The sequence below is a fragment of the Zootoca vivipara genome, chromosome 17, assembly GCF_963506605.1.
Source record: "Zootoca vivipara chromosome 17, rZooViv1.1, whole genome shotgun sequence".
Classification (NCBI taxonomy): domain Eukaryota; kingdom Metazoa; phylum Chordata; class Lepidosauria; order Squamata; family Lacertidae; genus Zootoca; species Zootoca vivipara.
In genome coordinates this window covers 14,612,000-14,623,668 of record NC_083292.1, presented here as the reverse complement: position 1 = coordinate 14,623,668, position 11,669 = coordinate 14,612,000, and the positions used below count along the sequence as shown (strand labels likewise).

General features: G+C 47.9%; 1 protein-coding gene across 1 annotated transcript in view; it reads left to right on the top strand.

The window, feature by feature from the left end:
- LOC118075809 (immunoglobulin lambda-1 light chain-like) overlaps positions 1-11,669 on the top strand; it is a 170,557-nt gene that overhangs the window by 759 nt on the left and 158,129 nt on the right. The window lies entirely within an intron of this gene.

The following is an 11,669-nucleotide window of genomic DNA, read 5'->3' as shown; positions in this document are numbered from 1 at the left end:
TGGCTGGGCTGGAACCTCCCGCCTCCTCAGAGAATGAGTGACATTCCTAGCAAAGCCAATGGGAGACAATACCTTTGCATGAGACCCTTCCTCTTCAGTTCCCTGGGGTTTTTAAGGAGGAAGGTTCCTACCAGTTATCTGTTTCTTTGAGAAAGTCCAACTCCTCTAGAGACCTCACTATGGCCTGGTTTCTGTTCTTCCTTGCATTTCTCAGCTACTTCTCCGGTAAGAATGCGGAGGATTCCTTTCCCACATGTTTCTGGAACAGCAGCACCAATGATCTCGTGTGCTTTTATGATATTTGTGAGCAACATTAATGAATCAATATATTTCTTTTCCTTTCGTAAAGGTATTGTTTCTCAACCCACGATGACTCAAGCTGCCTCTGAGTCTGTGTCCCCGGGACAAACGGCTAAACTCTCCTGTACAGCCAGCACTAGTACAAGCAGCAGCTATATTTACTGGTATCAGCAGAAATCGGGACAAGCCCCCTCATTTTGTGCACTGTGGTGGCTGCAACCGAGGGGGAAGGGATCCCAGATCGGTTCACTGCTTCCCGCTCAGGAAACACGGGCTATTTGACAATCAGCAGCAGCCAGGCTACAGATGAGGCTAAGTATTACTGTGCGGCTTGGTTTAGTGATAAGTTACACTGTGATAAAGTATAATGGGGAACTGAGACAAAAACCTTCACTCTCCCTCCTTCACAGCTGGGACTTGAAAAGCCCTAGAGATGTTCATTAGGTCTGTGTCTGAACCTCTTTGCATCATAGATATTGAGGGAATAGATATGTCATTGCCTCTGATGCAAACATTGGGGTTTGGCTTTTGCTGCCCATCTCCCCATGGGGACTCTGAGTCCCCTAAGTCCATGATTTGTCAAAGAAAAATGGATGGAGGCAGCATCCAGTGGAAAGCAAGGCAGATGTTTATTTGTCTGTTGCAACAGAGTCGGAGTCCATTCCCCCCCCCCAAAAAAAACCTGGCTATGCCCATGCCCCTCCCTGCTTTAAAAGTGCAACAGTGTGCTCCTGTTTTTGCCAAGGACGCTCAAAGTCTTAATGTGATTCGAAAAGGGGAGGGAGACAATTAGAGTTATCAGTTTATTTACTTGCAGTTACAGGCAGGTAGCCGTGTTGGTCTGATGTAGTCAAAGTAAAATAAAATAAAATAATCCTTCCAGTAGCACCTTTGTTGTTGTTTAGTCGTTTAGTCGTGTCCGACTCTTCGTGACCCCATGGACCAGAGCACGCCAGGCACTCCTGTCTTGCACTGCCTCCCGCAGTTTGGTCAGACTCATGTTTGTAGCTTCGAGAACACTGTCCAACCATCTCGTCCTCTGTCGTCCCCTTCTCCTTGTGCCCTCAATCTTTCCCAACATCAGGGTCTTTTCCAGGGAGTCTTCTCTTCTCATGATGTGGCCAAAGTATTGGAGCCTCAGCTTCACGATCTGTCCTTCCAGTGAGCACTCAGGGCTAACCTCCTTAAGAATGGATAGGTTTGATCTTCTTGCAGTCCATGGGACTCTCAAGAGTCTCCTCCAGCACCATAATTCAAAAGCATCAATTCAGCACCATAATTCAAAAGCACCATAATTCAAAAGCATCAATTCTTAGCACCTTAGAGACCAACTAAGTTTGTCATAGGTATGAGCTTTCGTGTGCATGCACACTTTTTCAGGAAGGTATCTGAAGAAGTGTGCATGCACACGAAAGCTCATAGCTATGACAAACTTAGTTGGTCTCTAAGGTGCTACTGGAATGATTGTTTTGTTTTGTTTTTATTTGCAGTGTCTTTTATCTGTCTGCTCTGCCCAGGAGTTTTGCAGGAGGATTGTAAGAGAGAGGTAATAAGATGAATGCAGTTATAGGTTCAGGCACCAGAGGGAGCTCCCTTCCTTACTACTGCACTGAACCAAGGATGACAACGGTGCCGTTCTGCCTCACATGATTGTCAACTGTCTATGGCTGGCAGACTGTGAACACCTGCATCCTTCTGATGTAAATCATTGGGGTTTGGCTTTTGCTGCCCAACTCCCCATGGGACTCTGAGTCCCCTAAGTCCATGATAGGTCTGAGAAGAATGGATGGAAGCTGGATCCAGTGGAAGGCAAGGCAGATATTAATTTTCCTGTTGCAACAGAGTTCCCTCCAAGGAGGGGGAGACCCTGAACAAAAGTGTGCAGGAACCTTTAAAGACTTTTGACATTGCCCAACCCCCCTTAGCCCAAGACTCCCCAAAATCATCATACATACATCATAGGAGGCAGGTCTACAGCAGAAATCCTGCCTGCCAGGATACCTAATAATGGTCTCTGATTGCATTTCCTGGGCAGCCTAGCCATTCTTTTGTGATGGTAAATACTTTGATTCCTGAATCCAGGTCACAGCCTCACCCTATTCATACACAAATACGCCCTTAAGACAGGATTTGTAAGGGGAAAGACATTGGGAAGGCTTTCCCCATTTGCCTACCTTACGGCAGAGGAATATTTGAGATCATTGGGAGAGTCAAAATGGCTTTGCAAGCCAAGACCCCCAGAAATTCCCCACCAATAACTCAGACAGACACATTATTTTAGGTTTTGTTTTTGGCATAATTTTGGCCACAACTTTATTTAAAAATTACAATTAATTTTGAGTGTTGGCCTTAGGCTTTGGTTAATCTTCTGCCCCACGGTGGGACAGGACCAGCTCTGACTTCCTGCATTAGGAAAGTCAAGTAAACACCCCATGGTGGAGGAGATAGCTGAGCCCAGGCAATCCCCCCCCACCAGAAATGTTCCCCAAGGCTCGTGCTCTGTATTGGCCCCAGCCCCGCACCATTGCGTGGGTGTAAAGACTAGAGCCCCGGAGCTCCAGGATTCCTTTAACGGAATACTTCTATAAGAGCAACACTGAGGGGCATGCACCTCCATGCGATGCCCCTCCCAAACTCATCAACCAAAGCCTAACCTGCCAACCTAACAAGTTGTGACTATTGCTAAGCAGTAGGCGAAAAACCAAATGGCAACAGCCAATCAGCCAAGTGGAAAAAATTCCTACTGGCCCCTGAATACAGGCGGCACCATATCAAGGTCATCCTAAACCAGCAACGAAAAAAGGAGGTGGGCGGGAGGGAGATTGAATCACTAGCAGGAAGGAGCTCAACCCAAAAAACGCTGACTATTTAAGGATTCCCCTTGTCAATCAAGATTTGGATACATGCAATTCTCCCCAGAGACAGTCAGCCCTCCAATCATCTTCTTCCCATTAGCTTAAACCCACCCCTACACACACACACCGTCATTTCTGCCAGGCCTGGTCGCAACCCTCACTATTCCCTATGGGGGTTAGTGAGCTTTAGGAGTGCTCTCCCATACTATTTCGGACACATGGTTGATATATGTAGATATGTGTGCATTTATGAATATTCTACATCTGAGACCTTAAAATTCTTATAACCCCTCCCATCCCTTCTCTAGGTTGAGTTCACCCACCTAACTTCCATGCACAGATCAAGACATCTTGCAGATTTAGGAAACGGCTTCTGTTGCCTCCATGACAGCCACTCTGCCCTCCTCAAAATATTTTAAAACATTCAAGTAGGAATTTTTTTACTAAAATGGTATAGAACACCGGCACAAATGGCGTATATAGTGAAAGGGTTTGGCCCCAAATGCTGGCATTGCGGTCATGAAAAAGGACTATGCTCACACATGTGGTGGGAATGCAATTTGGTTAAGGAATATTGGCAAAAGATCACAAAGGTAATTTCTGGACTATTCCAAATAAACATAGAAATTAATAGGGACCTTGCTATTTTCGGGAATACTGGGAAATAATAAAAAGTAATAACCAAGAGCTGTATAAGATCATGATTCTAGCTGGAATGGCAGTTATTGCTCTAGGATGGAAAGAAAAAACTAAATGGAATATGGAAAAATGGAACGACTATGTTTTTGAATACGTACGATCAGAAATATTTGCACAGTTAATGGTAGAGGATAGATGGGAAAATAAATGCCAAAAAAAATAACAAACAAGTGGGCATTTTACAGGAACTGGACAGAAAGGGGAGAAGCCAACCCGAATGTACAAGCACGAATGAATAGACTGTTGTTGTTGTTGTTTTTGTTTAGTCGTTTAGTCGTTTATTCGTGTCCGATTCTTCGTGATCCCATGGACCATAGCACTCCTGTCTTGCACTGCCTCCCGCAGTTTGGTCAAACTCATGTTCGTAGCTTCGAGAACACTGTCCAACCATCTCGTCCTCTGTCGTCCCCTTCTCCTAGTGCCCTCAATCTTTCCCAACATCAGGGTCTTTTCCAAGGATCTTTCCCAACATCAGGGTCTTTTCCAAGTATTGGAGCCTCAGCTTCAGGACCTGTCCTTCCAGTGAGCACTCAGGGCTGATTTCCTTCAGAATGGATAGGTTTGATCTTCTTGCAGTCCATGGGACTCTCAAGAGTCTCCTCCAGCACCATAATTCAAAAGCATCAATTCTTCAGCGATCAGCCTTCTTTATGGTCCAGCTCTCACTTCCATACATCACTACTGGGAAAACCATAGCTTTAACTATACGGACCTTTGTTGGCAAGGTGATGTCTCTGCTTTTTAACATGCTGTCTAGGTTTGTCATTGCTTTTCTCCCAAGAAGCAGGCGTCTTTTAATTTTGTGACTGCTGTCACCATCTGCAGTGATCAAGGAGCCCAAGAAAGTAAAATCTCTCACTGCCTCCATTTCTTCCCCTTCTATTTGCCAGGAGGTGATGGGACCAGTGGCCATGATCTTGGTTTTTTTTGATGTTGAGCTTCAGACCATATTTTGCGCTCTCCTCTTTCACCCTCATTAAAAGGTTCCTTAATTCCTCCTCGCTTTCTGCCATCAAGGTTGTGTCATCTGCATATCTGAGGTTGTTGATATTTCTTCCAGCAATCTTAATTCCGGCTTGGGATTCATCTAGTCCAGCCTTTCGCATGATGAATTCTGCATATAAGTTAAATAAGCAGGGAGACAATATACAACCTTGTCGTACTCCTTTCCCAATTTTGAACCAATCAGTTGTTCCATATCCAGTTCTAACTGTAGCTTCTTGTCCCACATAGATACATGGCTAAAGATCTGAAGAAGGAAGGCCCGACCCGGGAAGAGGGTGGGAAGGGAGGGGGGAGGATTAGGGGAGAAAAATGGACTTTGTTATGTAAGCTTTTGTTATGTAAGCCTTTACAGGAACTATATACAAGAATGTTATATTGTTATGCATTGTAGAATGAAAAATAAATAAAATATTTTAAACTTTCTAAACATTATCCATATCCATTCCAAAACGTTTCAGCAGGAGCGCTGCCACCGCCAGCCCAACCCAAACCTAAAGCAACGCCCTAATTATCCAGCCTGGAATTGCTATATAGGAACATGGGAGAGGAACGGTTAGAAACAAGTCCCAGTTGGTGGACATTAAGTTGTATTAACAACTGGCCCTGGGTTGTTTTCAGCGCAAACCGATGTGCATTTCTGACCTTACAGGAGCTTTTTGCTTTGCAGAAATACTTTCATGGGCTTGCAACGTGAATTGGCCATCGGCAATGCATGTTGATCAAACGCTCCTTCGGTGTTTTTGCCTGGTTGGAATGTGTCTCTACATCGTATCAATGCCTCTCGCTTGCTTGAAAGGAGGGCAGGAAAGTGTGTGGAGAAATTCACCTGCTGTGCAAAGGAAAATGAAGTTGGTTTTTAATTTATTTTTGCTTTTTCGCTTGTTTGTAACTTTGGGTGATTTTATCGTCTGGTTATATGTTTTTATATTGTAAACCGCTGTGACATATTTTTGTGATACAGCAGTGTATAAATTGTTGTTTAGTCGTTTAGTCGTGTCTGACTATTCATGACCCCCTATGTAAAATACCAGTAAACAAAAACAAACAAACAAATATGTTGCTCTACCCTCTGTCGCTGTTCCCCATCCTTGCTGGCACAGAAGATAATGTGTTTAATTATTATTTGATTATATTTAACTTTACTGTTTACTATTATATTCTAAAATATTATTAAATATTGTTTTATGTGGTATAGGCAGTTTATTTTAAAGTTATGTTTTTATTATGACTTTTTGTATTGGAGCAGATTGTTATTAGGTGTTGTTATTAGGTGTTTATTATTGTTGTTATTAGGTGTGCGATCTTTGCTGTCTCCTTTGTTGTTTCTTCAGCTTGTAAGCCGCCTTGTGCACAGTGATATAGAAAGGTGGTATACAAATGTAAAGTGAAATTTTTTAAAAAGGAAATAAAAAAATGTATATGCACATTTTTAACCCCCCTCTCCCCCAGACTCTGCAGTATAGTTTTGAAAAAGAAATCCAGTACATACTTTCGATTTTGCTGTTCCTGAGCAAATGGAGGAGGTCCTTCCTGCCCCATTTGCAGCCAATTAGCAAGCGGCAGATTTGCATAGAAGGGCGGACCCAAATCCCGGAGCCGCTTAAAATGGGATGACCTGGTTGTGGAGTGGATCCACCTTGCCGCAGGAAGCCAAGTGTTCCCAATCTCCCATCATGCCTTGGACCATTGTTCTCCTGCTTTTTTTTACTTACTGCTCAGGTGAGGGTTGAAGGTTTTCAATCTGCAGCTTTAAATAAATCAAGGCATGCCCTTTTCCGTTACTTTAATTAAAGAAAGATCAGCTTGCTCAGAACTCTACAAAACCAAGCCAGGCATTTACTCTGGCGTTAAAACATGTGAAGGCAGCCTTGTTTAGGGAGGCTTTTAATAGATTATTTTATTTTATTTTTTCTGTTGGAAGCTGCCAGAGTGACTGGGGAAACCCAGCCAGATGGGCGGGGTATAAATAATAAATTATTATTATTATTATTATTATTATTATTATTATTATTATCTCTGTTTCCAGGTATCAGTTCATTGCCTGTGATGACTCAGGCTCCCTCCCAGTCTGTGACTCTGAGAAATGCAGCGAGACTCTCCTGCACTTTGAGCAGTGGATATGAGGGCTGGGTTATCGAGTGGTATCAGCAAAGAGTGGGGCAGGCCCCTCGGCTTGTGCTGTATTCTAATAGTAACAGAGCCAGTGGGATCCCAGATCGGTTCTCTGGCTCCAAATCAGGCAGCGAGCGTTATCTGACCATCACCGGTGTGCAAGCAGAGGATGAGGCCACATATTACTGCGGTGGAGGTGACGGCAGTGGGTTGGCACAGTGATGCAATGAATAGGAGAACTGATACAAAAACCTCTGCTGAAGGAAAGAAGGAGCACATTTGCTTTGTTGCAAGAAGCATTTCAGATCTTCTGAAACAACTATAGGACACTAGCACCACCCAAGGCAAACTGGAGAACAGCAACAACTGACAAAAGATTGACATACAGTCGAACGTTGGAACAGAATCCGTTCCGGAAGTCCATTTGACTTCCGAAACGTTTGAAAACCAAAGCTCCTGCCACCAATCGGAAGCCATGGAACCCCCGTCGAATGTCCAACTTCCAAAAGAATGTTTGAAAACTGGAACACTCACTTCCGGGTTTCGGTCGTTCAGGAGCCGATTTGTTCGGGATCCAAAGAACGACTGTAATATATTACAAGGACAGGAAGAAACACTACGGACAGAATAATTGCCACACACAGGAAGGAGGGAGTTTGAATGTTTCATCTGTAGGTGTAGAAATCATTCAATGTGTCAATTCGAATGGAAGTCATTTAAACTGCAGTTGTGATATATCTGGACAGGAGCGTAATTGAAATTTATAAGATTTTGGAACGCAGAAACAAATAAAACCATCAAACCATTAATTCTAGCATGCGGGGGGGGGCAGCTAAATTGTATAATTTGGCAATCGGTATTACTGTATTATAATTTGGCAGTGTTATAATAAGGCTATTATTGTTGCAATTGAAAACTACCATGGGCGTAGGCGGGGGGGGGCAGGAGGGGCAATTCCCCCCCCTAGAAGCAGGGCCGCTGGCCAGCCTGCCCCACTGCCCGCCCGGTGCCGTCTCCCCACAGCCAGCAAGGGAGAAGGGAGGCGGAGGGAAAGCCAGGCAACCGCTTTGCGCGGCTCTGGGACTTTCCCTCCACCTGCCCCAGCGATTGCAGAGGGGGAGGAGGGAGTCGGAGCAGCCCGATTTTGGGCTGATCCTGGCTCCCCCTCGCCCCTGCCAATCGCGGAGGGGGAGAAGGGAGTCGGAGCAGCGCGATTTCGGGCTGATCCTGGCTCCCCCTCGCCCCTGCCGATCGCGGAGGGGGAGAAGGGAGTCCGATCCCCTCCTCCCCCTCCGTGATTGCCGGGGCGGGAGGAGGGAGCTTTCCTTGCCCCGCTGTGGCCCCTCCCCCGCCCCTCGGCCCCCCCTTGCCTCCGCCCCTTGCCCCCCCCTGATTTTCATCCTGGCTTTGCCCCTGAAAACTACTGTAATAAAAATTATTATAAAAACTAGAAGAAGAAGCATTTTTTCATAAAACTGATCGCAGGAATTATGAAATGTGCAGCCTTCCCAAAGATAACCATGTTGCCCTTATCCTTGCTGGGGATGGGATTTTCTGAACAACTCAGTTGTCGAGCTGATCCACACATATTTCCCCCCTCCTATTTCTGCTCTTCAAACTTGATGAGAAGCAAGATGTTTTCTCACTAGGTCCACACACAAAAAGGAGCAATCCCCACATACAATATGCATGAATATACATATAATCATACAGAAGATCTTAGGCAGATTTACATTCTATGTTTTCAAAAGTAACCACCACATAGGTAAGAGACAACAATGCAGATAAATGTATCAACATATTTGCATGTTGAAATTATGCAGGAGAAATGCAAAAGGTAGAAATATTATTTATTTTCTCTCCCCTCGCACCCTGGATGGGGTGAGAAATGGTGAAACTTACCGGAAGAATAAGAAATCAAGATAACAAACTTTATATATATATAAAAGAACGAAAATGGTTTATTGAATATTGACAGATAAATTGTAAACAGATAGGAAATTGGCAGGATTATTGTAATAACCTGTAGCTGCAAAGGAGTATATATTTCTAGACGATAAATAAATAAGTAAATTAAGTTAATCTGGATATGCAGAAGATATTAAAAATAAATTTAAGGAACTGCAGAAAGGGGGAAGGAAGTCAAGTTTTAAAATGTCAAAAGGATTGGAAAATCAGTGAAATGTATATATCTGAAAAGTAGAAATAATATTTCATTTTTTATTTTTAAAGTTATTCACACACAAACACCATCACTAGGAAATATCCTTTTAATTGGATTGTGTTGGAGCAGGCAGGTGAATTATCAGGTGCAGAATGCATTAAACACTCTCCCTCCTGTCTCCAGATTCACTGGGACATATTCCCCAGTCTTTGAACTACTGTTAGGAAGAAAATAGGTGTCTCCCAAGTTTCCAAAATCATCCTCCCCAAGTTCTCACTCAATCCTATTGCTGTGAGCGAAGCCACCCATTTCTCTCGTCCCAGAACGATTCAGCATCCTTCCTTCTTTTTAAAGCCTCTCTCATGCAAATGTCCTCTGTTCATTGGCTGGGAGGAGTGGGATTTCTCCAGAGCCAATGAGTGTCAATAGCTTTATATGACTGATCCTTCGTCTGAAGTTTATTGCAAGGTTTAAGGAAGAAACAGAAAGCTTCCAGCCAGTTCCCATTTTGCTTTCTAAAATTAAACTTCTCTCGGGAGCTTGCTATGGCCTGGGCTCTGTCCTGCCTTGCAATTCTTAGCTGCTTCTCAGGTAAGAGTTTAGAAGACTCAATTTTCCATTGGATTCTGGGCCAGGCACAAAACTATTTATATTGGCTGACAGATATCTTTGAGCACAATGAATGAATCTGAAGATGAGGCTGCCTATTACTGTCTGGGTCGGCTTAGCAGCATGTTCCACAGTGATCAAATCTGATGGGGAACTGAGACAATGACCGCTTCCCCAACATAAAGGGGAGGCGCATTTTGCGCAGTCGCGCGCAGCCCCCCCCCCCTTGGGAACCCTAGGGCAGACCTGGAAGTTTGGAGGCTGGCACTGCCTACCTGAGGCTAGAGGCTGGAGTCACCGCCCACTCCATCAGCCGACCAATCCGGCCGAAGGGGGCGTGCCAGGGGGATTGGCCAGGTAGGATCAGGTAGGCTTACCTGCACACAAAGAAGAGGAGCCATTCTTGGGAAGCAGCCGACGGATTCAGAGCTTTGTCTGGAGATCATCGCTGGACCCTATAGGGCGTGAGGTAGGTTCCCCTTCACCTTCGGGTTCCTCATTATGCCCACCCTCGCCTGCTAAGCGAAGGGCCTTTGGCTGTCGGGACAGGCGAGCAGCTTCCCAAGGGGTGTTCCAGGGCACCCTTCTTCACCACATCGTGGGGATGCCCTGAATTACTGGGCCCATCGGCCTTGGGGGTGGGCGAAAAAAGAGGGCCCCTAGCTCTCCTCCGATCCTCCCCTCCAGCTGAGGCCCCCCCCCGGCCGGGCCGCAAGGGGTTGCAGCCGCTTCGCGCTTCCCCGTGAGCTTCTGTGGTGCTGGGGGGCCTTTGGCTCGCACCGGTGGCCTCCTGGCCGCTGCAGCGGCACCAGTTCGGCCGGGACACGTGGGGGAAGGGCACCGGCGCTTCGCGCGGCCTCTCCCCCCCCGGGTGTTTTTGGAATGGCGGGAGGCCTTCGGCGGGAGGAATGGAAGCGCCCCTCCCCCCCCCGGTGTTCCTGTTAAAGGGCTGGAGGCCATGGCTCATGCCGGAGGCCTCCTAGCCGCAGCGGCGGCCCCCTGCCCGGCTGGGCCGCGTGGGAGGGAGGGACGCCGACGCTTCGCGCGGCCCCTCCCCCCGAGTGTTTTGAATGGCGGGAGGCCTCGGCTCGCGCCGGAGGCCTCCCGGCCGCAGCGACAGTCCCTGCCCAGCTGGGCCGCGTGGGGGGGGGGCGATGACGCTCCGCGCGACCGTTCCCCCCCCGGAGTTCTTTTCTAAAGGGCTGGAGGCCTCGGCTCATGCCGGAGGCCTCCTGGACGCAGCGGCGGCCCCTGCCCCGCCGGGCCGCGTGGGAGGGAGGGACGCCGACGCTTTGCGCGGCCCCTCCCCCCAGTGCTTTTGAAAGTCCCCGCCCGGCTGGGCCGCGTGGGGGGGGGGGGCGATTACGCTCCGCGCGGCCGTTCCCCCCCGGAGTTCTTTTTTAAAGGGCAGGAGGCCTCGGCTCATGCCGGAGGCCTCCTAGCCGCAGCGGCGGCCCCTGCCCAGCCGGGCCGCGTGGGGGGAGGGACGCCGACGCTCCGCGTGGCCCCCCCAGCTCTTTTGAAGGCCAGGAGACCGCGGCTCATGCCGGAGGCCTCCTGGCTAAGGCGGCGGTCCCTGCCTGGCTGGGCCGCGTGGGGGGGGGCGATGACGCTCCGCGCGCCCCCCCAGCTCTTCTCTAAAAGGCAGGAGGCCTCGGCAGCGGTGCCGGCGCGGCCGGGCTGCGCAGGGGGTGGGGCGCTGACGCTCTGCGCGGCCTCCTCCCCCCCGGAGTTCTTTTTCAGGGCAGGAGGCCTCGCCTAGCGTCGTAGGCCGTCTGCCAGCAGCGGAAGGCCTCCCAGATGCAGCATTAACCCCCCCGGCCTCAGCAGGGAGGCCTTGGCCCGTGCCAGTGCCAGAGGCCTCTGAAATAAGGGGGCGGCCATCTTGGGTGGCCTCATAGGGGCGGCCATCTTGGGTGGCCTCA